Source organism: Hemicordylus capensis, chromosome 6, assembly GCF_027244095.1.
Source record: "Hemicordylus capensis ecotype Gifberg chromosome 6, rHemCap1.1.pri, whole genome shotgun sequence".
Lineage (NCBI taxonomy): Eukaryota > Metazoa > Chordata > Lepidosauria > Squamata > Cordylidae > Hemicordylus > Hemicordylus capensis.
In genome coordinates, this window is record NC_069662.1 from 113,709,115 (window position 1) to 113,736,074 (window position 26,960).

Genomic DNA, 26,960 nt, shown 5'->3' on the forward strand with positions numbered 1-26,960 from the left:
ACTAGGGACATACAAATTTAAATAAATAGGCATGATCCAGTCCAAATAAGGTTAAGTACTGTTAAGGTACAGTTAATTAAAATCAAGAAATGTTTAAACCAGTTCAGATCTCATTAAAATTAAGTTTAAAACTAAACTTAATTAAAAAGCTAGACTGAAGAGATGCTACTATCCTGCTGAGCAAAGAGGCATCTTTTAAAAGTGGTGACTCTCTTTACTGAGCAGGAGGAGAGCAACTGGCCCTATCCATCCCCAGCACAGCATCCCTCCAGTGGCTGTTGCTGGGGTCTATCTTATGTTTCTTTTCTCTTTTTTCAGACTGTAAGCCCTTTGGGGACAAGGAGCCATTTGTTTATTTATTTATATCTATGTAAACTGCTCTGGGAACTATAGTTGAAAAGTGGTATATAAATATTCATCGTAATATGTGATGGTGAACTCTATGATGCCTAATAGTAAAAATGGCAAAGAGAAAGAGAGATTATGAATACCAAGGTTTTCAAAAGGAGTGGACAGGTTTATGGATAGGTCAGAAGCTCCATGCTGTCCCATTTGTAACAAGGGACTGTTCTCAAACATGCAAGTACTGTATTCTAAGTATGCACGCTTGGAAGGTATTCCATTACGGGCCAGTTCGCCCCAGTTAAACGGTTTAATAGGCGATGCTTGTAAAGGGCAATCCAGTGAGGATTCCTATTTAGCAGGAAAGGGGAATCCTGCCTTTAAAAGGTTTCTAAGGGTGGCTGGGTGGGGCAGCAAGAGAGCAGATTATGGTGCTGGTGGCAGCTCCTCTTAACCTCTGTACTCCCCCCAGTAGCGTGGTCCATATGGTGGTGGTGCAGTTCCAGGCCCCGCAGATATGCAGAGGCCAGAATCATGCCACCACCACATGGGCCGCACTGCTCAGGTGGGGGGGGCAGGGTTTAGAGGAGCCGCTGGTACCAGTAAGGTACCACCTTTCCGCCACCCCGCCCCACCCCGGCTGCCCTTAGAAACCTTTTAAAGGCAGGATTCCCCTTTACAAGCATAGCCCCTCGAACTGGGTCACACCTGGTCAGCCTAGTTAGATTGAATTGCCTGGACTGCTGGCTGGTTCAACCGAACTGGTTTGCTGACCAAGGGTTTGGTTCAAATTTATTTATTTATTTATTTATTAGATTTATATACCGCCCTTCCAAAATGGCTCAGGGCGGTTTACAGCACGAATTGAATTCAAACTGAACCAACAAAAATGGCTCCGTGCACACCCCTAGCTGATAACTATATAAAAATACTTTGTGTGGAACGTCTTATTACTATCTGAATGTCAGTATTGCAGGCAGCTTGTTCAGTACTACAGCTACAAGTGGGATATGCAACAATATGTTGCACCTCCCTATCCTAATGCTCACCTCCAGGAACAATGCTCAGGCAGAGCAAATCCCTTTCCCCACTCTCCCTCCCGCATCCTGCTCCTGATATTTTCCCCCCACTTGATCCCAATATTTCCATTCCTGAAGACTACTGGACACTCACTGGGGTCTTCTTTATACCTCCACCAAAGACAACTAGAGGAAGATCAATGATGCTATTGATTGAGGGTACCTGGAGCAGAGGCTGCTTTTCTTATATGAGGAGAACTGGTCTTGTAGTAGCAATTGTTCCCTTTGCTAAGCAGGGTATGCCCTGGTTTGCATTTGAATGGGACACTGCATGTGAGCACTGTAAAAAATTCCCCTCAGGGGATGGGGCTGCTCTGGGAAGAGCATCTGCATGCTTGTATGCAGAAGGTTCCAAGTTTCCTCCCTGGTATTTCCACAATAGGGCTGAGAGAGACTCCTGACTGTAACTTGGAGAAGCCACTGCTATTCTGGACAATGCTGAGCTAGACAATGCTGAGCTAGATAGACCAATGGTCTGACTCAGTGTATAGCAGCTTCCTCTGTGAGGCCCATGTTAGGAATGTCAGGCTCTATATGTGTCAGGGGAGCAGGGCTGGCCCCTCCATATAGGCAACCTAGGCAGCTGCCTAGAGAGCAAAATTTAAAGGAGCACTGGCACCAGTGTTCTCTGTGAGAGAGATTCCTAGTTGTTGTTGACTATAATTCCCATAAGGGAACACTGGCGGGCATCCCCACCCCAGCTGCCCCACAAGAGTGCAAGATGTTTTAAGTCTTGTCTATGTGTTAAGCCTTGTCTGTCTATATTGGCCCTCTGTGGTGGCCAATCATCTAGGTGGGCTACATCTCCCTTTAATATTTTAGCAAGTGGCCAGGTATGGAAGAAACCCCTGCAGAGGCACCACAGATCAGGCTTTGGCAAGCTGCTGAGGGCAGGTGTCATCCTCTGGGAACACTTGTCATGGAAGCCACCCCACAAGTTCTTCCTGTCTTGTACTTGCCTCCTAGCACTCACTTCCTTTCCCAAAGGCATGGATCCCCTCAAGTGCAGTGGGTGGGTATGGAAGTGGCTGAAGCCACTGCAGAGGTGCACTTAGGTAAATTTGGAGCCTGGACCTAAGGGCCTTTGGAGGTGTGCACACACCCCACTGACGGCCCCCCTCTGCAAGTTAAGCATCATCCCCCTACATACAGACACACATAGACAACATATATTTTTAACATGTGGATTCCTGAGGACACAAACAGCAATTGAACTCACCAGAATGTAAGAATATAAAGCAGGTATTTTTATGCAAATATGCATTAGCAGAGACATTTCAACATGGAACTTAACATATTTCCATCCCACATATTTCTTTTCCCCACTCCCCCTCTGTCTCTAAAGCACCCGGCTCAGGTCACAATCACACTTGACCGCATGGCACCATACAGGCCAGCGGCAACCACACCACCCAGGACAGAGTAAGGGGTATTGGGAGGCCCTGAGGGGATGTGGAGGCTCTGGACTTCAGCCCTGAAGTCCAGGAGTAAGTGCACTACTGAGGGTGCAAAGTATGGGGCAGTGGGTTCAGAGCTTGAGGAGAAGGAGCTTTCCCCTCATGTACGTGCACACTGCTCCTGGCTGCTGGGCATGCAGAGGGCTCTGCATTTCTTGGCTGGGGGTGGGGGGTTGTGCCAGAAATCCTAGAGCTGGCCCTGTGGTGGAGTAAGGGGGAAATGCTTTTATTTTTCTATTAATGTACTAATCCTGTACTACTGCATATATTGGGAGTCCCCAAGTACCCCTGTCCCCTTGTTGGCCCAGTTCCCTGGGCCACAGCCAGATGCTGATACCACACCACCCTGTCGCTGTACCCTTGGGTGCGTGCTGTCATCCCACCAGCCCTGACACAACCCTTATTCCTCCTCATTGGCCACAATGTCCTGCTCTTGGGAAGGGATTATCACAATTATGCAGAGCAAGCATGTGTGAGGAGAACCAAGCCCATTAAAAATATCTTGAGAAAGACATTTAAGGTCCAAATACATGTAAACGTTTATTAAGGAAGTCAGTGAAGGTCAGGCAGCAGTGTTCACCAACCGATCTTTTTTCCTCACCACCACCAGTCCAACACCATCTCTCTCTCTCTCTCTCTCTCTCTCTCTCTCTCTCTCTCTAGCCCCAAACATGTCCACTTTGTCACCTACCTACCCCAGCTGCCCCATGACAGTGCACAGTGTTTTAAGTCTTGTTGATGTTTTAAGCCTTTTCTGTCTATATTGCTCCTTTATGGTGGCAAATCAGCTAGGCAGGCTACATCTCCCTTCGATATTGTTGCCGTAGTGCCTACATTCACTAGTGCCTGCACAGTGCCATAGTGCATAGATTCACACAGAGTTTCCATCACAAAATGAAGATAAAGTGAACAAATTTGGTTTGGGACTGTGATGGAGAGGGAGAGTGTGAGTGTGTTGGTGCTAGAGCAGTGGCAGTGATAGAGAGAGGCTGGTGGGAAAAGCTGCCTCTAGAAGCACTCTGCCTGGTCTGCAGCGGCAAGCAGCAATGCAAGACAAAGGGCAGATTAACTGTGCCAGAAGGTGAGGTCCACAAGGGGGAAGGGGGTGGTGTTGGGGCAGGTAAGGGAGGCTGGAGATGAGACCAGCAAGGAGTGGAAAGCCCAGAGATACGGTGGTGGCAGCAAGCAGCAAGTGTGATGATTCCTGCAGGGGGGCATGGCAGGATGTCGCAGTTGCTGCTCCATAGCACACTCATTGCCTGAGGCCATCATCTCACTTTGTGTCATGGGAAAGCTGCCTCTGTCACATGTGATAATTCTGTGCACCTGACACACAGAGAGACCACAGGGTGCCCTCACTGAGTCTTTTATTTGTACGATGAATGCACAGACGTAGGGAATTCCAAGCTTCGCTTGAGTGCTGCAATCCATATGTGTTGATGCATGAAAAGCTGTGCCACAAGTGTGCTTCCCTCCCCTGCAGGATTACATCCTGTTGCCCCCCTCCCCAGTAAACAAGCAAAAGCATAAATTGGCATGGTGAGAAGGTCCCATACAGGCATGGAACACGTCTGTGCACTCCCAGGAGAGGGGTGGGAGAATCCATAGAGTTCCAGCATAGGGAAGGTTCTGCTCCAAGGGTTATATTGGTCTAAGTGACTATGCCACTCTCCATCTTATCTAGCTCTGGACAATGTCAGGTCCAAAGTGGAGACAGCAACTAATTCTTGCCTTACAGCCCAACTTGATATAACACGCAATCACATGTATCTTTACCTGGCTTTTAAAAAACAAACCATCTCTAAACAACCTCAGGAAACAGCGCGTTTGAGTAGAGGAAGAACAAGAGGAAGAGGCTGATTAACACATCCTTTCCTCACCTGCCATTTCCCGAAAAATTTTATATTCTTCCTGCCATTCCACCCACTATCATAAATCTGTTGGCCCAGCTGATCCGACAGGATTTACAATCCCTTCAGCTCTACTTCTGTGGGTTAAATAGAAAGTCTGGAGATAAGAGTAGCAGCTTAGCTGCACAACGAAAGCGGAAAAATGACTCACAAGAAAAGTAGTATAAACAAAATTAAAGTCCCTTTAACTAAACTAGGTACCCCCCTCTACGATAATTGAGTAATAACTGAAAATAACGGAGCAAGGAATGAACAGAACAAGGACAGGCTGAAACACGAAAGGTTGAATAATTCTAAGTACAAATACTGTCTGCGGTAGGCAATATTGCTGACAGTAACTGTAACAGCAACATTGTCTGTTTAATATAGGGCTCAAGATAACCAGCAGCCAATCAGGCTTTCCTGACTCAGCACTTCTATTTCCTCTCCTGTGAGATCTTGCGCCTGCGTGTCTCCCACTGAGCCTTTCTCTTGAGACACCTTCTTAACACAGGTGAAATTCCAGCTTCCTCCTGATCAATCTCCTCATCCCTCATCTCTGCCAGCTGTTCAGATTCCCGTCTGCTGCCATTCCAGCTCAGCATCAGAGTCTGTTCTCACAGCCAAATCCTCCTGCTGTGGTTCTGAGTCTGCACTCTCAACCAAGTTCTCCTACTCTTCCTCTGACTCAGAGGTCTGGGCCATGACACCCACTCATATTTCCCCTCAAGTTGCCAGTTGTTGAAAATGGAAACATGGAGTTCCAGTGCATCAACCTTTTGCACCAACTATCCTAATGAACACTAGAGGCATTGGGAGTAGATAGTGAGTAAGGGTCTCCCTACCTGACTCTACCCTATGGCCCCCGATATGACTCTTCAGGTATTCCCTGTGAGTCAGATTCCCTTCCTTTCCTCTTGGAGAGCAGATGGAAACCTCTCTCTCTCTCCCTACCTATTCATTATGTGTTTCTATATAAGATTAGGTCTTTCCTATCCAAAGTGTACTTCACCAATAAATACTTAGTATTTAGTTATATAAGAATCTCCATATGCCTTCTGTAAGTAGCTGCAACAACTAAGCTCTGCAAACTACTCTGTAACTCAGGGGCGTAACAAGGCTGGAGTGGGCCCAGAGACAAATTTTTAAAATGGGCCCCTCGCTGATACACACACACTTCACAATATATAGTCATGTCAATTGCCTCTGGGGGGCTCCTCGAGGCGTGGGGGCCCCCAGGCAGCCACCTCCCCTTGCCTAATAGTAGTTACGCCCCTGCTGTAACTAGAGTGGGTAGCTTCTTTAGTGCTCTGCTAATTAACTGGGGTATAAAAAAAACAACCCCCAACAAAAGTAGCAGCTGATAATATTTAGCTCCATGCAGTTAAAATGCTTACCTGCTAATATCTGCAGATCACACTCCTCTTACATAGGGTTGCCAGGTCCAGGTGGTGAAAATAGTCAAAATCTGTCACCAAAAAAAGTGGAAATAGTTGGTGCTTTTCACCAAAGAAGGCTCTTAAAAGTCTCTATATTGCATAAAATTTACATATGCTAATTGGTATAATGTATGCATGCTTTGCTAAAAAACAGAATAATTTGAGAATAAATACAATTCTCACCATTTTCCACACAGTTCAAACACCAGCCTTCCTCTGACTGGATCACAGAATCCTGTGGGACAAATGGTGCATTTTCTTTTCATTTTTAAGGGGAAGGGAAACCACCACAGAACCCTTTCCACACAGTTCAAACACCAATATCACAGGATCCCATGAGGCAAATGGTGCATTTCATTTCATGGGGGAGGCCACACCCCTTCTCCACAGTGGTGCATATAGGCGAAGCATAAGTTTCCTGACCTGGAGGAAGATTTCTGGTTATGCACCACAGCTGTAGAGCAGCAGAGACACATGACAGAGTCAGAAGTACCTCCTTGAGATCACTCACAGTGCGTCACTAAGAAAACAAGGAGGCAGGCTCCTACAAAAAAAAATTGGCTGGGGAAATGGGATGGAAATTGCCAGCACAGAAGCAGCATACAAATGAGCTCCTCCTGCCTCCACACAACAAATGTTATGTATGAGTAAGCCCATTGTTTTCAATGGGCCTACTCACAGGTAACAGCCACTGGTTGATCTGAGCCACTTGGTGCTTGCAGCAGGATCTCTGGAACTCTATAACCCTGCTCCAGAAAAAGTTGCAGAGAGTTTAAAATAGCTGCAAATCCAGGTAGGGTTGCCATATTCAAGCTTCCCAAATCCAGGTGACCTAATTTGTATATTATGCAGTAATTAGTTTGCATTTATTTATTTATTCATTTATTTAGGCAGATTTGTATACTTCCCTTCCTTCTCTGCCCCACCATGTGATCAGATCCAGAGTAAAATATGGGCAATCCAGGCAGCACATTTGAAATCTGTGTAAATCCAGATGGAATTTAGCAGCTGGGTGGAGAAGCCAAAATCCAGGGACTGCCCTACATTCCAGGGGACATAGCAACCCTAAGTCCAGGGTAAAAGTCCACATCTGGGAACCCTCAGGCACAGAGCCAGACTGCCAGCAGCGGCATCCCCACACACCCTGCCCTGACATCCCTGATGTCAGATGCTGGGGCGGGGGGAGGGAGTGTGGTCTGGCTCCCGAACAGAGCCACACAGCTCCGTTCTAGAGTTTGAGTCTGACCGGCGCTGCATTCGCAACGCGGCCAGGATCAGATCTTCTCTGCCTTAAAGGCAGGGGAGAGCTGCTTCTGGCTGCACTGTGAATGCAGCGTTGGCCATCCAACTCCTGAACAGGGCCAAGCAGCCCCATTCGGGAGTTAGGCTGGGGCAGGCACTGCATTCGCAGTGTGGCCAGGAGCAGCTCTTCCCTGACTTAAAGGCGGGGAAGAGCCACTCCTGGCTGCGCTGTGAATGCAGCAGCAATTTAACTCCCGAACAGGGGCCGCGCCCCCCCCAGAAGCTAAACCAGCACCCCTGCATCTGATGTCAGATGCTGGGGGCGTGTCGGGGCCACAAGGCATGGCCCCTGATTGGCAGCAGCCCGGATTCTTTGAACCTGTTCGCCCAATGGTGGCTTTGCTTATCCCGCTCTTCCTCCAAGGAGCCCAGAGCAGTGTACTACATACTAGAGTTTCTCCTCACAACAACCCTGTGAAGTAGGTTAAATTCACATTGTGAATTTGGGCAAGATCACCCCAGCAAATACTCCTACGAACCATGAATTACCATTTCCTAGTACCCAGTTCATTAACTGCAGTAGCGTGGAAACAGCAACTTTTGCCCGTAGCAAACAAAACTATTCTTTCAGTTAGGAACAATGGTTGTGTTAGTTCTCACAGGCCCCTGTTGGATAGCGCTTGTGACATCACTGCCAGACATGGCATATTATTAGTAGGCTTGTGCCCGAAACGTTTCGGAGGCCATTGTAAAGGCCTCCGAAACGTTTCGGCGCTGGGGCGGGATTCGGTGCTTCGGCACCGGCGGGGGTAGTGCTTTAAGGGCAGGGGAGGGTGTACTCACCCCCCCGCCACGTTTCCCCCGCCGGCGCTCTCCAAATTTCAAGCCCCTTGGGGCGGCAGCATTCCTCTCTGCCGCCCTGTTCCCCCTGTCGGCCGGAAATGGCCAGAAGTTGCAAGTGCGCATGCGCCTATTGCGCGCTCGCACGGCAGACAGGTGCGCGCGCACACACGATGGGCGCACGCACGCTCACAACTTCCGGCCACTTCCAGCCGCGGGGGGGAAATGCGGCGGTGGGGGTGAGTACACCCTCCCCCGCCCTTAAAGCACTTCCCTTGCTGGTGCCGAAGACTATTCTGGCACATCCCTAATCATTAGTCCTTCTCTCACCTGCCCACACAGCTTTGGCATTTATGCTAATTAGAACTCTCCCCACCACCACCCCTGCAAATCTCTGCACTCACCCTCTTCAGTGCTTGAACACATGACTCTTGTCGTAAAATATATTTTAAAAAGGTAAGACAGTGGCTTCTCACTCAAGCTAAGTTATCACACATGGTAAGATTAGGTTCATGCCACCTCCTCTTTCTAGAATGCTGAAACAAGGCCATAGAGTCATGTGGTTAGCAGCACAAAGAGAAATGCTCAAAACTTGTGTCTGGTTGCAAGCTGGCAGCCCTACAATGCAAAGTAATTTTTAGGAAGTGTCAAAACAGAGACAAGTCAGTCATGGAAGTGCTTATTTAAAAATGTTTGCAGTTGCAGCAAATAACTGATTGATATAGTGCCACAAAAGGCTGCCAAATTATTTATCACAACATCTGAGGCCCCAGAAGGCAAGCCTTTGAAACATCCTTGCTGACAGAACTGTAGCAGAGAATCCAGCAACCTCTTCTTTGTTTCTACCATTTCCCCTGTCTGAATAGGCTAGCAAAAATGTTAGAACCAGGTGGTGGAGCTAAATGACAAGAAAATATATTGACACATTGCCATTTTCCCTTTTGCTGGAAGGTTTAGGAGTCCTCCTTGTCTTCCACACGATTCCCCCACAAATAAATTTCCTCCACAATTTCCTCCACAAATAAATACAAATATAATTACTATTTCTCCTGTGTACATCTTCCATTGAGGTAATACTTAAATAGTAATCTTTTCCAAGCAAGCAATAGTAATCTTTTCCAAGTTTCTGGGGAAATGTACTCTGTCTCCTAAATAGTGTGTCCACTGCTTTTGTGAGTGTTGTGCTGTATGTGACTGTATACATGTCCAAGGCCCTCTATCTTTCAGCCTAACCAACTTACATCACAATCCTATGTATATTTATGCAGAAGTAAGTCCAACCATATTCAGTTCCTGACTTTTAGGAAAGTGCAATCTTAGTGTCTAAACCTTACTTGTTTTTGTTTTTAATCTGCTTTAGGGAATTCTTTTCAAAGTACTACTGTAGAGGATCTAGCCTTCTTTTTCTAAACAAAGTGAAGAACAACAACAAGGATCAGCAAGGATATCCCTTTCACCAAAAGTGCCACAATGCCATTTTGTAAACTTTGATTTAGTTGTTGTTGTGTGCTACTAATGTTCATTGCCCAAATGCACAACTGTTGTGCATTGCCCAGAGACACAACTGTGCCTTTTCAAAGCAGGTCAAAAGTAATATGACTATTTCCCCTATAATAAGTATTCCCTGTGCATCCTCTGTGTATTATGTTTGGGTGGATATTATGGTGTTATATTTGAAATAGGATTGGGGATAGAGGCAATATAAATGAAAAGCTAAAGAAATACATTTGGGACACATATTTGCTGGTTATCTGGATAAGCTCTTAGATATACCAAATGGGTTGCTTTTAAATATACTGTCCTTTATTAAATAAGACAAAGCATCAAAAGCAGAACACACAGTACAGTACAGGTCAGCATTCTTCATACGCAACCAAGTTGAGATATAGTAGTTATCTGTTTAGTCACTAAGACTTCTAGTTTTGTTACAATAACTTGCATGATAACGTGTGCCTTTACCACCAGATTCCTGGTTCCTGTCACTGAAAATTGGCATCTCTCTCTTAATCTTACTGGTCAGCCCAGTTAAGTTTATATACCAACCAAAGTTAGTTTGGTTCCTTTACCAAATTTAGTTCAGCCTCTTAAAAATAAAGTTGTGCCATTGAGTAAGCAAGTTACTTTCCCGCTGTACCATTAGGTGGCTAGTTCAGCCTCTTAGAGACTTGAAATAAGAATGTGTGTGTGCACGTGTGTGTGTGTGTGTGTGTGTGTGTGTGTGTGTGCAGGGGAGTGGGGTGATAGTCTGCAATCCAGCACTTCAGCTCTGTATTTGTAAATATTTCCCCATGTGGATTATTTTATTAGTTTAATGGATGTCACTTAGATACATCACTTGAGGAAAAACAGCTCCTGCTGTTAACTATCTACTGAGTTTAGGCTGTCAAGACAACCACATACAGATATGTTCTATTAAAAGCTATTGACTACACAAGTCAACAGCAGAAGCACTAACAGGCCTAATATGGGATATTGTTTTTCTCTTTTGGGGATCCCTTTCATATAGTTCACAGTGACTGGGGAAAAATATTAAGAGTTAGGACAGAGAGGATTACATATTTATGTGTTGAATGTGTTGGAGATGCAGCTCCTGATGGCATTGACTCTTAGTAGGGATGTGCACAGAACTGGTCTATGCGCTCCCGGGAGGAAGGAGGTGTTTTCAGGACCATAGCTAGGGGAGAGGAAGCCCGTGTTCACCCCTATTCAGGACAACCAGCAGCAAGGTGGATGGACTCGATTACAACAGCATTGAATGCACCACCGAGAGACCTTAAAGGTGAAGTTGAAGACAAATCATCCTGGAGGGAATCTATCTATGTGGTCGCTATGTGGTTGCATCACCGACTTGATGGCACTTAATCAATCAATCAAATGCTGGACATGCACTGAAATACCGGCTGGGATCATGGACTAGAGTTGGCACAAGCACCACTGGGAAGTTTTCTTTCTATTGACAAGAGATTACTAGAACTGTTAAGTATTAAGCTGAAAGCTGGTCTATTATAATGGGTGATGCTTCTGAATTCACCACCCTTCCCCTTTCGGCTAAATTAGATGTGCTGAGGGAAAGCCTGTTTGTTTATTCATGTGTCTTCCCCATCCCATTCATGTATAAAATGTCTGGGGAGTGTCTAGATGAGGAGAGCTGAACCCTCCCCCATCTTACTGTCGGGATGCTATGTTACCTGGTCACTTGGGTGGCCCTGTGGAGGCTGGAGAAGGGTGTCACATCCCTTCTCTGAGGGTTTTGTCCCTTCAGGAAGCAGTAGGAATGAGAAGGAACCAGGCTGGTCGGATCCCAGTGGGGTTGAGAGAACAAGGCAGGGAGAGCTGCAGGAAACAGCTACAGGGAGACAGCTAGGTTGGGTGTGGCAGGAAACAGGAAGCAAGGTCAAGAAGGGGGCAGGGCTTGTCAGTTCTGCACTGGGGTATTTAAAGACAAGGCAGCTGAGGAGGAGGAGCTGCTTCTGAGTATGCGTGCCAGGAGTTTTCCAGGAGAGGAAAATGGCTGAATGTAGTAAGCCAGGAGGAGGACTCAGGTGACAAGATAAGCTTCTCCCCTGGCTGTTCCTGAAGCTGACCTTTTGGGGGTTGCTCTAGGCATTCTGGAGTTTAAGAAGGGCTAGGAGCCCACCTCATCCCCTGGGAGTCTGTGACACTTACCCTGCTGCTGTCACTTCAGATGCATTTCTTCCCAACCCAGCTCACTTGCAGTGTTAGAGCCAGGCCCAGGTTAGTTAATAGTTTGTAGGAGGAATGTTGGCAGGTGCAGCCATGCCTCTTAAAATTCCTTATTTCTAGTAAAAGTACAGAAGTACTGTCCTTTTTTTACATTTGGTCACCCTAAGAGCATCCTCTGAGCAGAAGCCACAGTTCTCCCTTTGTGAACAGATACAAGCTGAACGGAGAATGGTTTTTGTTTTTTTTTATTGTTTAAATTACCACATTTTAAACCAAACTTTCTTCCAAGTCCAAGACGCTCAGGGCAGCATATGTGGTGTCATTCCTGATTCCTTCTCCATTATACTCTCACGACAAGCCTGTCAGAAAGATTAGGCTGTGAGATAGAGACTGGCCCAAGGTCACCCAATAAATCCACAGCTGCCTGTGTGAGGCTTTGAACCTCAATCTCACCAGTCCTAGCCCATTCTAACCACTAAACCACACTGACTCTCTAGATAAGCAACTCTGAGCCAACCCTACATATGTGCTAGTTTTTCTTGACAGAGCTGGCTTTGCACATATGCTCCAGGCCTGTGGTGCTCTAGGAATGTCAAAGAAGGCTACTGTACTTTAACTGTTGTGTAAATCAAGGAATTCAGGCAGGTGAAGCGTGGTATGCAAAAAATTCATACCTCTTGAAAATCCCTGTTGAGGATCTTGACTGTTCAGTTTTACCCAACAGTTCTTTAGCAAAATTTTAGATTTAAAATTCATACTTGTAGGTGGGCTGTGTTTCTCAATTTAGGAACAGTGAGTGGGAGTATGGCAGACTGAAGATTCATGTATATCTTATTGTCAACTGCAGGATTGGAAGGAATAGGATCTTTGGTGGCAGAATGGATGCTTCTGGGCAGTCCCATGTTTAATTCCCAGTATTAAAACTTTAAAAGGTAAAAGATAAAGTGTGCCATCAAGTTGGTGTCGACTTCTGGTGACCACAGAGCCCTGTGGTTGTCTTTGGTAGAATAAAGGAGGGGTTTAGCATTTCCATCTCCTGCACAGTGTGAAATTATGCCTTTCAGCATCTTCCTATATTGCTGCTGCCCACCCGATATAGGTGTTTCACATAGTCTGAGAAAACTTAAAGGATCCCCTATATCCTTCAGACCCTGCATACTCATTCCTAGAATGTAAAATAAAAAGTACCACTCCCACCCCACCCCAACCACACAAAAAAAGCAAAACATGTTTAGACTTCTGGACAAATCATGTCCATTCTATTTTGGCTGGTGAAAATCATTTCCTGATGAATGCCAACTTGCATTATTTGTGTATAATGTAGGGGTGTAGTGAGAGGGGAGTAGGCCCATGTTCACTACACAGGTGGCCTATCTTCTCCATGTGGCACGCGCCCCCCCCAGTGGTGGTGCACATGCTCATGTGCACACACACCCCACTCATACAGCTTCACCCATCATCCTTCCATTGGCTGGGCTCATGGAAGGAGGATGGGCAGAGTCAGGCCAGCTGCCAAAGGAGATGGCTGGTGGCAGCAATGGGCCATGTGAGCACTCTACTTCCATTGGTTCAGAACCTGGCCAATGGAAGGAAGATGGGCAGAGCCGGGCCACTCACTGAAGGAGGTGGTCAATGGCGGTGACTTCAGGTGGCCAGTGGTGACAGCGGTGGGAGCCCTGGCAGGGAGAGCTCATTGGCTCCTCCAGATGTTTCGCAGCTCCCTGACACAGATCCACCTTTTTACGTCTCCGCCCCATATAATGGCAAGAATATGAGAGGAATAACATCCAACCAGTCTTTTTGTAATTAGCAGGAAACCTCATCCACCCTTACAAATAAAACTGATTGGGGCAACTTTTTATATACAGCTAACAGGTTTGTATACTTAATGCAACTGGGTATACTCAAGTGCAATGGAGCATACTTAGTAGCAGTTAAAGTCATTTTTGTTTTTCACAACTGGAATTAGATTCAACTATATAGGCCTGGTTCCCACAATTATTCGCATCTAGGTTTAATGTGGGTTACCAACATTAGAGCAGATGTGTGGCATGGTCATAAATCACACCAAGGTGGTTTGTGGCCCAAGGTGATTCTGAAATTCCTGCCTTGGTGTGGGTTCACATAATCACTCAAATGTTAGTAACCCACATTAAACAATTAGTAACCCACATTGAACAATTGTGTGAACCAGGCCATAGAAAATGTGTACAAAGAAGCATGCTCAGTTTTCCCCCTTGTAGTCACAGCCTTGAGCTTGTCCACTTTGACTGTGTCACATAAATCTACTTACACAAAGGACATAGAGTTTAACTGATCCAATTAAAATGTGATCTAATTAAAGGGTGCTTATAATGTGAAGCATAAAAAGAAAGCCAATACTTCAGATTCCTGATATTGCCTTGCCTCAGGGCCAAACAACACATGCATGTAAACAAGTTCTTTAGAGATGTGCGACCAACCGGAAATGCCTCTTTTTGTCAAAAATAGCTGTGCAGTGGGGTGAACACAGGTTTGGGTACAAAAGGAGGAGCTTGCTCTTTTTGTGCCTATATAGTTTAATTCCAAATTTAGTTATATTATATTTAGTTTGTGCCTATATAGTTTAATTCCAAAATAATTCCCCTGAAATAGTGGTTTGCCCACAAAGCACAACTGTAGTGGATTTCCTCATCGTACACCAATAACTTTAGTAATATTTATAAAACACATGTCACATGCATCGACTACTATTCATGATGGCTACATGATTCTGAAGCAATGTGCAAGATCAGCTTTTGTGCTCACTTTGTCATCACAAGCCATTAAGCCTAGACCAGTGTTAGAGTGCCATGGCGGTCCCAGAAGATCAGGGATGGGCCCAACCATGGCTGTGAGGCCCAGAAATGCGACCAAACATAGGCCAGAATGAGGCAGAGCCCAGAGCCCTCAGGGTGGAGAGCCAGAAGCAAGGGAGTGATGGGGAGCAGAAAGAGCTACAGAGATCTCATAAGAGCTCAGGAGTTCACAAGACAGGATCTCGGCCTCTCTCAAGAGTTGCAGGTGCCTCCTGCAGCCTCCCAGAAAAGCATTTGTGATGGAGCGGCTAACAGTTTATTTTATTATTATTATTATTATTATTATTATTATTAGTGGTAGTGGTAGTAGTATTTTATTATTGCTGGTAATTATTTGGATGCTGGGCCAATGATAAGAGGGACAAAGAGGCTGTGGTGAATAAAGGGCTGAAGGAAGCCTGGGTCAGAGCAGAGAGAGGGCATTAATGGAGCTGAGTGAGGGGCACAGCCAGGGGAAATGGAGGATCGAGGACAAAGAATCCATCTGCTCCCTTGCATCCTCTGTCCCCAGTTGAGGCCATGGCCAGCAGATGCTCTGCGCCCGGCCCAGCTAGTTTATTTTATTACTGTTATAAGCTGCCCCAAGCAGTAGTGCCTTGAAGGGGCAGGGTATAAATATTTTAAATGAAATGAATACATAAATACAATATGATATTTTCACATTCAGAAGCCTCTAAATACCAGGGAAGCAACCAGGGGTGCTGTTAAACCCCCCAGAGCCCTCCCTGGTCTCTGGAGGAGTGTGGAGAGCACCTGAAAAAAAATCCTCACTCTAAGCCACAGAGCTGGCTTCTTCTTTCTTCCCCCTTCTTGCCAGAGATTCTGTTCAGGCTGAAAGGCAGCAGTCAAGGGCTCACCAGGCAAGCTGCAGGTCATAGGCTGGGCCAGGTTCTCACCCTGCAGCCTGCCTGAACTACAACTCCTAGGTTCCCTGTAAGAAGATTTCCACAAACAGAGGGCCTTAGAGAGGGTAGGAGAGCAAAGGTTGTCATAGAATCCATGTATGGAATGTTCAGAACTGTCTTTAAAAAAAAAAAAAAGACAGGTGATGAGAGTTGGGAAGAAAGGAGTGTTGGTTAGAGAGGGACCAGTAGGGAAAGAAGAAAGAGCTCAATGTGAGAGCTGAGCAAGGGAGTTGTTCAGGGTGTTCTGTAGGAAATCTTGGGAGTTTTACTGATCAGAGACTATAGGAATCCAGTGGTGAACAGGGGCAGTTCTCTGGGTTGGGAAAGTCAGTTTTCAACACCAAGTTTCACAAATAAGATAATATACACCGATCCTAGACTATTTAGCAAACTTAAGAATTATATGCGACAAGAAGGTCAGCACACTCAGTATTGTGCTTCACAACCGAACAAAACAAAAATAGTAACATTGTAATGAAGTTGATGTGCCCTGCTTAGCAGAGATTCTGTTATCATTTTAAACCAATTATAAACTAGACCTTAGGTCTTTTACAATTCATACTTTGTTTCTTCATATGTACAGAACATTTATCCCTATCCTGCACTTGCAAGGCTATGTCACTAAGAGGATAAATTCAGTAAGGGCAGGGTAACAAATCTTATCATGTGGTGGCAGTGTAAGATAGTCCAAACAAAAAAAGGGGAGGGGGACCCTAATACTTACAGTGAACGTGGTAATTCAACCAGTGAAGAACAAAATTCATAACACATCCTTGCATTTGGGGTAGGCTTGAGCAGAGACACCTTTTTGGTGCCTCGAAAGGCCAGGCTCCTGAAAGGCTTAAAAAAAAATAATTACATTTTATATCCCGCTTTTCCTCCAAGGAGCCCAGAGCAGTGTACTACATACTTAGGTTTCTCCTCACAACAACCCTGTGAAGTAGGTTAGGCTGAGAGAGAAGTGACTGGCCCAGAGTCACCCAGCCAGTCTCATGCTATTGCAGAACTTCCTTATATCTGTGGCTGCAACCTGGAAGATACAGGCTAGGGCACATGTCCAGTGTAGGGTGCTCATTGTTCAGCTTGAAGGAAGACTCACGCTAAGCCACCTTGAGTTTAGCTGGTCAGACAAACCTCTCTTCACTCTCATCTGTCTATCTCAGTTTTCTATGTAAACTGCTCTGAGAACTTTTATTAATTGCGGGGTTGCAGGGGTGTAATAATGGAGGGTCCTCTGTAAGGCTATTTGGTCCAGAGTCTGAAATTACCTAGCTGCACCCCTGGAAGAAACAGTAGGAGAAGGCTATTTGCCTTCATGTCCAGCTTGTGGCCTTCCCAGAGGCATCTGGTTGCCTGTTCCAGAAAACAGGATGCTGGACTAGATGAACTTTGGGTCTCTCTTTATGTATCTTATCTCAGCAATCTTTACAATGACCTGTAAAGTCAACCAATACTATTATACTACATATTGCAGAAGGGGAGGGGAGCCAATAGTAAAAGAACAATGGTTTTCTTATGCCCCTCTAGGGGGTTCAGAGCAGAGGTTTTGAACTGGGGACTTCCTGGTTCATTGCTAACAACTCATACTCAGGATCTGGTGGTGTACTTCTGCCTAGAAGCGGAGTTTCTGAAATTCTTGCTTGTACAACTGGTAAGGGACCTCAGCAGCCTCCATTAAATTACTTGTACCTTTCTGGCAACCAGAAACAGAGGCCCTGCAAAAAATAAAGTGAGCTATAAGGTCATAGGATTAGTGACATTTGAATTTGGGGGTGTTAAAGTGATGATATCAGAGAGAAATAAACTGGTGGAGAGTAAATGTATGAGATACCCAACCAACCCCTGAGTTACCATTTTATTTAAAGATAAAGCCAATAACAGAGGTGGGGGGGAACCAAAGTTGCTATAAATATACTGTAGAATCCAGAGGAGAGAGTTGTGGTATGCAAGGACAAGACAGTGGAGTTGAATCAGGAATATTAATGGTTTAATGAGACAGATATTATTTACAATATATTGAGGCAAGTGAAGTTGGCCCCAGCCCCATCAGCCGCAACCTCCTGATCAGCATGAGCACCAAGGTATCCGCTCACAATGTCCCCACACCCCTGCCTTGCTGCGTGGTGAACCCGAGCGACCAGGTTGCCGCCACTAGTTTCCCGCCACCCGCCATAGCCACCACCGTGGGAGTGCCCCTGGGGGGCTTGAGCTAGGGTCCACCTGCATACCAAAATGTCTACCTCTTGCAGCTGGCTTTTTTGCTAGCCCTGCCCTGTAGCCCTGTAGTTTTGCTACTACAGGACTGGAATAAAAGTAACTAAAGCACCATCCAAAAGCTGGATCAATGAGTGGGTTAACCAAAAGCACCACATGTACCACACCCACAATATCAGTATCAGTATCTCAGCACATACCATGCCATACCCCTAAGGCAGGGGCATATAGCTTCAGCCTTTTAGCTGTTGCAGGACTGCAACTCCCATCATCTCCAGCCACAGTGGCCAATAGTCAGAGATGGTGGGAATTGCCGTACAACATCTGCAGCAGGGCTGAAGTTCTGCAGTCCTGTCCTAATGCATCAGTAGGAACCAATCACAACTAGAAATAATTGTTCACATAGGCACACTATCTTTACTAATCCGAATCTTAAAAGTTAATAATTCACACATCCAAGCATATAACATCATGTCAAGTACACAGCTTCCTCACCTTTTTAGGAATGAAGAAAGTAACCAGCACACATGGTGAACACACAGCTGAATGATTATGGGACAGCAGAGAGAGTGGATGATGTCATGCTGGGTCAACAGTATCATGGCTGTTAAATCTGACATGCAACCAATAATAATTTGGAAGCAGGTAATTTCAAAATAATGAACATGCTCTAGAAAGAGCCTAGCTGTGCCTCCTCCTTCACATCCAATGACCTTTTTCCTTGCTGCAACCAGTAACAGAATGGAGAAAGTGTTGAGAGTCATAAACAACACCCAACACCACCCACAGGGTCACTTTGACACTGGCCTGACCCTCTCAGGGCCAATTATTCTGTCATCAGAGCCAAGTCATCATGTCAGTTGCATAGCACAGAGCTGCAAGAGGAGTTGATCCAAATTGTTCAGCCCCTTATCTTATAGTACTTAACACACTCTTGGCAATGTATAAATAATACATGTTAAATAACAGTCATGGTGGGGCTGAAGAATTAAATTGCAGGAAACAAATGTTTTTTCGACATGACCAGTTGAAGACTGGAGTGTTTATAGAGCAAGGGAGTCTCTTAACATTATGCTTAAAATAGAAACCATTTCAACTCAACTGTCTAGTTCTTTGGTTACTATTTTTCCTTTTATGAATCTATTTTGAGGAACATAGTAATCTGAAACTCCAGGAGGGAGAATACAGCTGATACCAGAGAAGCTCTAAGAGGCAGCAATGCTGGGGGTTAAATGAGTTTTAGATCACGCTAGCAGCAGCTTTTCCTTCATTTGTTTCTCTGACACCTGGTGAAGCACCTCTTCTAAAAAGAGAACCGTTGTGTGATGTTTCAATTAGTATTTCTTGTGATGGAAAAGTCTGGTTAGGCTGCTTATTTGCTGTCTCAGGGCGTTTCACAGCAGCCAGGGTCAGGGTACAGCTATCAAGGAACTGAAAGTGGGCCTGTGATTGATCTGAGCTGTTCAAAACAGGAATTAGGAGGAATGCTGTGCCAGTCTGCTGCTGAAAGGAGCAAACTCAAGCCCTGAACAAGTTTCTCAGAGTATTGTGCTAGAAGAGTGGGTGCACCCGGTTTAATTAACCAGAGATAAAGAATGGGAGTTCCTATCAGCTAGTAGACCAAATGGTTGGAGGGGGTCCTTACAGGTGCTAAAGGTACAATTGTAAGGAGGCAAACATACCCATTGTGCATACAGATTGTTCAAACAAAAGAGGACAATGAGCCTGCTTGAATGAGGAGTCTAGGAAGTTGATTGGTGAAAATGTTGGTTGTGTGACCTATGTATATTATTGGCACTTCCAGAGAGGTAGCTCTGTTAGTGTGCAGCAGCAAAAGCAACAGAAGTTGTTGCCAAGTCTTCCAACAAGACCTGCTATGCTGCCTCATCATGGCAGGGGGAGGTGTTCCTGGGAGGGATGAGCAAAGTACACTGGGAGGTATACTCCCATTAGGGTCAGCCAAGGTGCAAAGGTCATCCCTGCTGCCCAGCTGAAGCAGGCAGGCACCTATATTGGGCAGCAGAGATATAGGAAGGATGGTAATTTTAGTGACAATGACAAAGGCATCATTTCATACTGCATGGGAGAAGGCATTGGTAAACCACTCCTGTATTTTACCACGAAAACCACATGGATAGACAAAATAGAATGATTGTTGATATAGTGCCGGGTGATGGACCCCTCAGGTTGGATGGTACTCAATGTGGCTTCTGTTTTAATTAGTCCTGGGTGACATTGCTTTGTAATGTGTCTGGGTTTGTCTGGAGATGGGGAGACGGGGGATGTATCCACTGATTATGGGGCGGGAATTCTGGTGGTGGTGGGTAATGGAAGAAGTAATGTTGGCTGGTCATCAGGTCATTACAGGGGAAGGGAAATCAGAAATCTAATAGCAGTTTCCCCTTCCAGCTGTCCTGCCAGCTCATTGACCTTGGGGAGCAGTGCCAACCAACCTTGGAACCTCACCTTGCTCTTCTGTAATGCCAGGTCGGCCCAGAACAAATCAGAAATCATCCATGATCTGATTCTGGATGAAGGGGTCGAACTGGTATGTATTACAGAGACCTGGCTGGGGGAGGCTAGTGGCCCAGTCTAGTCCCAGCTTCTCCCTCCAGGGTACTCTGTTGAGGAGCAGGTGAGGGACCATGGGTGGTGAGGTGGAGTGGCTGTGGTCTATAAGAATAACATCTCGCTTACCAGGATCCCTGCTGAAGTGTCAGACCATATCAAATGTGTGTACTTAAGTTTGGGGACCAGGGATAGTTTGGGACTTCTGTTGGTAAACTGATCGCCCCGCTGCTCATCAGAGTCCCTAACTGAGCTGATGGACTTGGTCTCAGGCTTCAAGTTGGAGTCCCCCCAGGCTTGTGGTAGTGGGGGACTTCAATGTTCATTTTGAGATCAATTTGTCCAGGGTGGCTCAGGAGTTCATAGCGGCCATGACAACTATGGGCCTATCCCAAGTGGTCTTGGGATCGACACACATTGCTGCTCACACGCTTGATTTGGTCTTTCATTCTGATCAGGGTGGTGTTCCATGGAGGGGGACTCCTGTGATTTCCCCATTGTCATGGACAGACCACCATCTGGTTAAGGTTGGACTCACAGTCACTGCCCACCTTCGCAGGCTTGAGGGGCCTATTAGGATGCTCCGCCCAAGAAGGTTATTGGATCCAATAGGATTTCAAGAAGCCTTGGAGGGATTTAGTGTTGGCTCTGCTGGTGATCCTGTTAATGCCCTGGTGAAGAATTGGAACAGCAAACTCATCGGGGTAGTAGACATGATTTCTCCTAAGCGTCCTCTCTGACCAGATTCAAAATTGGCCCCTTGGTATACGAAAGAACTATGGGGGCTGAAGCTGTGAGGTAGACGACTAGAGCGCAAGTGGAGAAAGACTCTACTCGAATCCGATAGATTGCAACATAGAGTACATTTGAAGATCTGTGCTCAGGCACTACGTATGGCAAAGAAGCAATTCTTTTCTGCCCATATTGCATCCACAAGCTCACATTCAGTGGAGCTGTTCAGGGTTGTGAGAGGGCTAGTATGCGCCCCTACTCCCTTGAATCAGACTCTGAAGCCATCGATTACCAGTTGCGATGTGTTTAATGCATTCTTTGTGGGGAAAATCTTTTATATTTGGGCCGACCTAGACTCCATCTCCACAGTTACTTCAGTGTCTGATGTGGAGGTGTCAAGTGACTCCTCTTGTGTGGTTTGGTTGGATCAGTTCCAGTTTGTGACTCCTGAGAACATGGACAAGCTGCTTGGAAAGATGCACCTGTTCTCTTGACCCTTGCCTGGCATGGCTTATACTATCTGGCAAGGGGGTTCTTGTAGAAGGCCTGGTAGAGATCATAAATGCATCTCTGAGGGATGGCAGGATGCCTCCTTTTCTTAAGGAGGCAATTATTAGACCACTTCTGAAGAACCCTGCCTTGGATCCCTCAAAGTTGAGTAACTACAGGCCTGTCTCCAACCTTCCATGGTTGGACCCATTTCATACTGGCTTTCAGGTGGGCTATGGGATGGAGACTACCTTGGTTGGCCTGATGGATGATCTCCAATTGGGAATTGACAGAGGAAGTGTGACTCTGTTGGTCCTTTTGGAATTCTTGGCAGCTTTCGATACTATCAACCATAGTATCCTTCTGGAGCATCTGAGGAGGCTAGGAGTGGGGGGGGGTACTGCTTTGCAGTGGTTCCACGCCTACCTTTGGGGCAGGTTCCAGATGGTGTCCCTTAGAGACTGTTCTTCAAAATCTGAATTTTTGTATGGTGTCCCTCAGGGCTCCATATTGTCTCCAATGTTCTTTAACATCTACATGAAACTGCTGGGAGAGGTCATCAGGGGGTTTGGTGCAGGGTACTGTCAATATACTGATGACACCCAAATCTATTTCTCCATGTCAACATCATTGGGAGAAGGCATAACCTCCCTAAATGCCTGCCTGGAGGCAGTGATGGGCTGGATGAGGGATAACAAACTGAGACTGAATCCAGATAAGACCGAGGTTCTCATTGTGCAGGGTCGAAACTCGGGAGATGAGTTTGATCTGCCTGTTCTGGATGAGGTCACACTTCCCCAGAAGGAACAGGTATGCAGTCTGGGAGTGTTTCTGGATCCAAGCCTCTCCATGGTATTCCAGGTTGAGGAAGTGGCCAGGGGTGCCTTCTATCAGCTTTGGCTGATATGCAGGCTGCATCCATTTCTTGAGATAAACGACCCCAGAACAGTGGTACATATGCTGGTAACCTCCAACGTGGATTACTGCAATGCACTCTATGTGAGGCTGCCTTTGTATGTAGTCTGGAAACTACAGCTGGTCCAGAATTCAGCAGCCAGGTTGGTCTCTGGGTCATCTAGGAGAGACCATATTACTCCTGTATTGAAAGAGTTACACTGGCTGCCAATACGTTTCTGGGCAATATACAAGGTGCTGGTTTTTACCTATAAAGCCCTAAATGGCTTGGGCCCTGGGTATTTAAGAGAACGTCTTCTTTGTTATGAACCCCAACGCCCATTGAGATAATCAGGAGAGGTCCGTCTGCATTTGTCACTAGCTTGTCTGGTGGCTACTCAGGGATGGGCCTTCTCTGGTGCTCACCCAAGGCTTTGGAATGTGCTCCTTGCTGAAATAAGAGCCTCCCCATCTTTGACATTTTAAAAAAAATCTTTGAAGATGCATCTGTTCACCCAAGCTTTTAATTAAATACTGTTTTAATAGTTTTAATATTGCTTTAAAACATTGTTTTAAAATTTTAAATTGTTGTAATGTTTTAACTTGTTTGCTGTCATTTATTTTAACTAAGGTTTTGGTTTTTTTCTGTTGTCATTTACTTTGTTTTGTTGTAACCATCCAGAGACATTAGTTTTGGGCAGTATAAAAATAGGTTAAGAAATAAAATAAAATAAAATAAAATAAAATAAAATAAAATAAAATAAAATAAATAGATAGATAGATAGATAGCTACTGGGGAAAAGCTGAGGATCTCTCAGATGGTGTTTATGACACAGTTAGGCTAAAGCCTTTTGGACGTCTAGTGGCTGATGTTGCTATATGGGAAAAGAAAATCCAAAGCTGCAAAGACAGAATTACAGTGGGAACATGGAACGTAAGAAGCGTGCATATGGGAAAGCTCGACACAGTGAAAGATGAAATTAATTGACTACAGATTGACATCTTGGGCATCAGCAAATTAAAATGGAAAGGAATTGGACACTTTCAGTCAGAAAATCATACTGTTTACTACTCAGGACACGGAAAACAAAGACAAAATGGTGTTGCTTTTATAGGAAGGATATAGCAATGACAGTACTTGGGTACAATGCAATCAGTGACCGACTAATATCAATTAGATTTCATGGACAACCCTTTAACATGACTGTTTTTCAGGTCTATGCCCCAACAACTGATGCAGAAGAGTAAGTTGATGAGTTTTGTGCTCAAGTCCAGTCTGAAACTGACAGAACATGCAAGCAAGATGTGACTGGAATGCCAAAGTTGGAAATGGTAAGGAGGAAAACACAGTCTGACTGTATGCCCTAGGAAACAGAAATGAAGCAGGAGAACGACTTATTAGTTTCTGCCAAGCCAAGGATCTCTTCATTGCTAACACATTCTTTAAACAACCAAAGCAGCGCCTATACACATGCACATCACCAGATGGAGTACACAGAAATCAAATTGATTACATTATATGTGCAAGGAGATGGAAGAACTCAGTTGCTGTATAAAAGCAAAAATGTGGCCGGGGAGCCGATTGTGGAACAGATCACGAACTGCTCATGTGCAAGTTCCAAATCAAGCTAAAGTGGAAAAACAAAGCTATCCAGTTTCCACGGTATGATCTTGAGAATGTACCCACCATTTTCAAGGAGAACATCAGGACCTGCTTTGAAGTTCACTGATAGGGAACCAGTGGAACTGTGGAATTAAATCAAAGAAGTTAAGGATGAATTTGAAAAGAGACTGCCAAAGACCAAGAAACAGAAGAAAGCAAAATGCATGTCAGAACAGATGGTAGAAATTGCCACAAAGAGGAGAAAAGCCTATGTGTAGAAAGATAAAGACCTCATGAAGGAACTTAATAGGGAATTTCAGAAAGATGTTAGAAGAGACAAGGAGCAGTACTACAATGACATCTGTAAAGACCTTGAGGTTGGAAATAAGACACGGAAAAACAAGGAAAGTTTTCCAAAAGATCTCTGAACTTAGAAGGAGGTTCCAACCTCAAACTGGTATGTTAAGGGATGCCAAAGGACAGATAGTAACTGATTCAGAGAAGATCAAAAAGAGAAGGAAGGAGTATACTGAAAATCTGTACAGCCAGGGCGTCAACATCCAAGATACTCTAGAAGAGATATTCCCTACTTGCAAGAACACTAATACGGGAAGATGAAGTTAGATCAATGAACTCTGGTCATTACCAGACTGGAAGGCTACAGGAATTGATGGAACAGCTACAGAAATATGGCAAGCAACAGAAAAAGAATCAGTCAAGGCTCTAACCAAACTATGCCAGCAATTTTGGAGAATGACAGAGTGGCCAGATTGGAAGAGGGTACAGAAATATGGCAGGCAACAGAAGAAGAATCAGTCAAGCCTCTAACCAAACTATGCCAGCAAATTTGGAGAATGACAGAGTGCCCAACAGACTGGAAGAGGGTCAGTCATACCAAAGAAATGAGACTTAGATTACACAAACCATCACACAATATCCTTAATTTCACATGTAAGCAAAATAATGCTTAGGATCATCTAACGCAGGTTAGAGCCCTACATGGAAAGAGAAATGCCACATGTTCAAGCTGGTTTCAGAAAACGCTGAGGAACAAGAGACACTATTGCTGATGCACACTGGATAATTGAGAAAGCCAAAGAATTTTTTTTTAAAAAAGTCAATATGTGTTTTATTGACCACAGAAAAGTCTTCAGTTTTGTTGACCATGTCAAGCTGTGGAATATCCTTAGGAAAATGGGCATCCCAGAACATCTCATTGTTCTCATGAGAAACCTGTGCACAGGACAGGAAGCCACAGTCCAAATGGAACATGGTGAAACAGTCTGGTTCCAGATCAGCAAAGGATTAAGACAAGGCTGTATGCTTTCTCCTTATTTATTCAGCTTACATGCTGAACATATACCAGGTACTGAGAGAAGTTTGGATTGGAAGAAGATGAGTGTGGTTTTAAAGTTGGCAGAAGAAACATCAATAACCTGTGCTATGCTGATGACACCACTCTGATAGCTGAGAACATGGATGATCTGCAAGTTCTAGTAATGAAAGTCAAGGAGCACAGTGAAAAAATGGGAATACAACTAAATGTAAAGAAGACTAAACTAATGGACAATGTATACAGCAACCAGCCTCAGAACTGATAATGAAGACAGATCATCCTGGAGAGAATCTAACTATGTGGTCGCTAAGGGTCGAGACCAACTTGACGGCACTTGATCAATCAATCACAAAAATTGTATCACCAACTATTGTAGTTAAGGGATGTCACTGTACTGATCTTATTTATCTGAAACTTTATTTCTCATATTACATAGTTATTTCAACTTTACTGTTTACATTTTCCCCTTTCTTTATCTTTACCTTTGTTTGTATAACTACCAACTAAGAATATCACCATACATCTGATGAATTAGACTGTAATTCTTGAAAGCTTATTCTACAATATTCCTGCTATGAATATGTATATTCAGTTATCTAAAAACCTTCTATTTAAAATGAGAGTTAAGCTGCTTTACATTTTCACTCATGCTCTAAAAATAATCAAAATTGCAAGTTAAGGTGCCTATCTTAACTTCCTTACCATATAAGCTGTAAAGACTTTGTATAGTCTGGTATATGCTGATGAGACTCCATGGACCCACACTTTGCGTCGGTTTTTCAGTTGGACACTGGGCTGGTGAGAGATTCATCCAGGCAGACATTTAACAGGTGCAGCTTCCCTAATCACTTCCTAGAGATGCCCCTGATGAATTTCTGCCTGATGCATCTCTAAGATTCAATTATCTTGAGATTGTTTTAATGAAAAGCAGTATAAAAATGTAACAATAAATAAAATAAATTCAAGAAATACCTTACTTAGAATCATTCAAGGGGGGCGGGATATGCTCACCCATTGTACCCTTATATAAATAATTACCAGTGATAGATAATTCAAGTATGCTTCTCAAAAATTTTCTCTTCAAATGAAGGGCTAGTTCCATTGGAACAACAGGTGAAGCTGGTTGTTCTGATGGAACGAGCCCTTCATTTGAAGAACATTCCATTTTGGAATAGAACACTTGCGATGACCGACTTTTGAGTAAGAACATTCTGAGCTCAGAACATTCTGCACATCCCTACTACTGTGGTGTTTCCAACAAAGAAATCATGACAATAATATTTTGTTTAAAACAATTGCTTGCTAATAAGCATTGATAGCCAGCTTATTAGCTAATAAGCTAATAAGCATTGTTAGCCAGCTGATATATCTAGAGCTAGCTAAACATGCTTACTCAGGTACTCTTATTAA

General features: G+C 44.7%; 1 protein-coding gene across 7 annotated transcripts in view; it reads right to left on the reverse strand.

The window, feature by feature from the left end:
- PLCL2 (phospholipase C like 2) overlaps positions 1-26,960 on the reverse strand; it is a 241,414-nt gene that overhangs the window by 206,568 nt on the left and 7,886 nt on the right. For 4 of the 7 annotated variants that reach the window (XM_053261751.1, XM_053261756.1, XM_053261754.1 and 1 more), the window contains one exon: positions 6,165-6,235. The gene's annotated coding sequence lies outside the window, so the exon portion shown is untranslated. Of the gene's footprint in view, positions 1-6,164; positions 6,236-18,423; positions 18,653-26,960 lie in introns of those variants that run through there. The other 3 variants (XM_053261758.1, XM_053261759.1, XM_053261760.1) reach the window with 1 other exon arrangement.